Genomic DNA, 3,335 nt, shown 5'->3' with positions numbered 1-3,335 from the left:
ATATATATATAAAAATATGAGACATTTTAAGTATATTAATGAATTAAACTAAATTATAATTTCTTGATTAAAGGTATCCCGTGGTTCAACTATTCCCATAATTATAAAAAGCGTCATTACTTATCCATTCGTAACTGTTAACACGAAATTATTAAATTTTCAAAATGTCATCGTAGGAGAATGTTTAATGATGAATGTTTTAGTGAAAAACGAGTATATATTTTTATTTAAACACACTTAAAGCTTTTATCAACAGGATATATAACACGATATATTTTTAAATTTTAATTTTCAGAGGTTTTATTAATTGTTATTGGGAAGCAATTATATTAACTCGTAAAAAATATGAAGATTGCCCATTTTATATTAATTATAAATCTAATCTTCTTTTGCCTGGTCATTCGGATATCATCAATGTTTATTTCAAACCACGTAAAACGGTACTACTTTATACGTATAACTGTACGCATATATTAATGAAATTAAATGACATTGCTAATTATTTAGTGTCGCATCGAAGCAAATTTAAAAATCATTGTTAAAATGGGTTTGGAAACACAAGTGGTAACATTGCTTGGTCATGGAATCGAGTATAAATTACAAATAAGCGATCTCGACATTAATTTCCCACCTACAGTGATTTTTACCGAAGTATTGGAGAAAACGTTTATGATCGAAAATAAGTGCAATTATCCCGTAGAATTTTTCTGGCATCATCTGGACAAGTAATAAAAATAAATTTAGGCAGATTAAAATCAAGAGCAAAGATAACGAGAGAAGATAACGAGAAAATTTTACGTTTTTATAAAAATTCTTAAAAAACAGGCTCTCTTCTCATTTCGCGATTAACATGAAAACAAAAGTGATAGGTGAAATGACATGGAATGACTTTATTGAATAAATGCGTTACAGTCTTTTTCTAGAAGAAGAACGAATCGCCGAGGCACTGACTCGTTACTACGGAGTTAAAGAAATCCTATTACCGCCTCGAAAACTCGGAGAGAGAATGCCGTCGTCTTTAATGGAATTCTATAATAGTCTCAAGAGCGAGATGGCGTACGCTTTGTCGACGGAAGCAATCGAGAAAAAAAGTGCCACTGTGCTCAATAGTACATATATTAAGAGTACTTGAAAATAAGCTTCTTTTTCCGGATTATAATCATTAATTGTCATATTACAAAAAAAATTTTACAAAATAATATTTTGCTTTAGCTAGCGATATTTGTAAATATGATTTTACATTAATGCAAACGTTTATATATAATGCAATATGTAATTAATGTTTGAATAGATGACAAACTTTTAAATGTGGAACATAAAAAGAGAATAAGAACAAGAAAGAAGTCATCTAGTACATCAAGATTATTTGTCCAACAATTCTCGAATCAACAAAGCTCGAAAATAAATTTGCAAAAAGATTTTAACGTTGACAAATGGAAACAGAAAAAATCAATTGGTTATTCATCTACTTCTACGGACACCGCAAAAAGAGATTGTCCGCCCATGTCAATCCTTAGTGAAGTCGATTTCCCTCGCGAGCCTCCAATATTATCAACAAACGATCCTAAAAAACTTCATAATTTACTTCTATGTGAGCAACTTTATCTCGATAACAAAAATTCTTCAAAAACTGTGCAACTTTTATTGCATTATCGTTACACGTTTTAATAAAAATATGATTATTTTTATATCTATTTTTATTTCCAAGGTTATATAGAGACTCTGCGTAAAGATCCTAGTTTCTACAAAAGAATAAGAGATCCTGTAAAGGAGCTGTTTGATAGTCATGAAACAAAATCAATTCCTGAGCTCGATTCTTCGCAACCGGATAAGAAAGTTTGCATTTTCTTTCACGGCGCACCATTTACTGGTAATTTCGCATTCAAAAACACACGAATAAAATGTATGTTTACTGAATTATATTACTTTAGAATATCAAGAAACTGCGAGCAGGAGCGCTAAGGCATTGCAAATGCCGCTATTATGCATAGATAATGTAATTATCGAAGGCATTGCGCTTGGCGACAGTTGGGTTTCCATCAAGTTGCGACAAATTATCGATGATGCTTATCAAGAATATTTGTCATCATTCGAAAGATATAAGTAATTACAAAATTAAGAGACGTAAGGTGATATATATTCATAGTCCGTTATTATTTTAAGAATAAGTAATGTCTTAAGATGCTATAATTGATTCATAAAGATGATCTTAAATATAAAATCTGACTATGAATATTATCCATAAATTTTTAAATAATCATAGATTTTAAATAATTTATTAGGTGTGCAATTTAATTCTCGGTCTTTTTCACTGAACTTTGATGTTAATTTATAAAAAGTTGAATAGTTACCTAATCTTCGAAGTAATTTCCCTCGCTTTCTACACATTTGCGTTATTTTTTGGAGAGCTGTTAAATTCCACTTCGGAAAAAAGTCATTGTTGACTTTCTTTGGCTGTCCTGGACGTTTTTCATCATGAAAATTAAAATTTCCACTCTTAAATCACTGGAACCACTTCTTACAGGTACTGTAGGAAACGTGCTTCCCCAAAGCCGAACAGATCATTTTCTGTGGTTCACTTTTTCTTCAATTGAAAAGTAAAAAGGATGAAATGCCTCAAATATTGCATCCTGAATGACTTTGCTTTTGCCTTTTTTTTTTTTAGATCAGTATAATCATCAACAATTATAATCCGCTTTAAAAGCTCTATTATACTTAAAAATGGCGCTCCAATATGACTGTACGGCGGGAAAGATATATAAATTTAAATAGATAATCTCGATTGAAATCTCGATTGTTAGGGGCCGAGAATTAAGTTGTAAGTGCGCATCATAAATAAATGCGTATTATAAATAAATATTTTATAAAACTTTTAAAATGAGAGATTTTGATTCTTTTATTTAAAAATAAAAACATATACACACACACACACACACACACACACACACACACACACACACACACACATATATATATATATATAAAATCCAATTTATTTTTCATTTCAGAGATGATTTAGAAATTAAACTACGGGCAGCAAAGAAAATTGATATCGAAATCGTGAAAAATGATCATGAAGCAAAAAAGGAAGAAGAAATAAAATTATCAAAAGCAACTAAATCTGATTCAGAAACAATAGCAGCAATCGATGAACACTCAGAGAGTGATATTCCATCTCAGAAATTAATGATTCTTTTTGAGACGGAATTTGCAAAGCTTCCAAGACAACAGGATTTGAAGTTCTTAGACCCTATAAGTCTTTACGAATATAAAATCCAAACAATTTTGCTATTGCAAAAAATATTTCTACATTATACGACAATTGAATCAAAAGT

The sequence above is a fragment of the Atta colombica genome, unplaced genomic scaffold (genome assembly GCF_001594045.1).
Source record: "Atta colombica isolate Treedump-2 unplaced genomic scaffold, Acol1.0 scaffold202, whole genome shotgun sequence".
Taxonomy (NCBI): domain Eukaryota; kingdom Metazoa; phylum Arthropoda; class Insecta; order Hymenoptera; family Formicidae; genus Atta; species Atta colombica.
The sequence above is the reverse complement of the archived record's forward strand: the minus strand, read 5'-3'. Positions refer to the sequence as shown.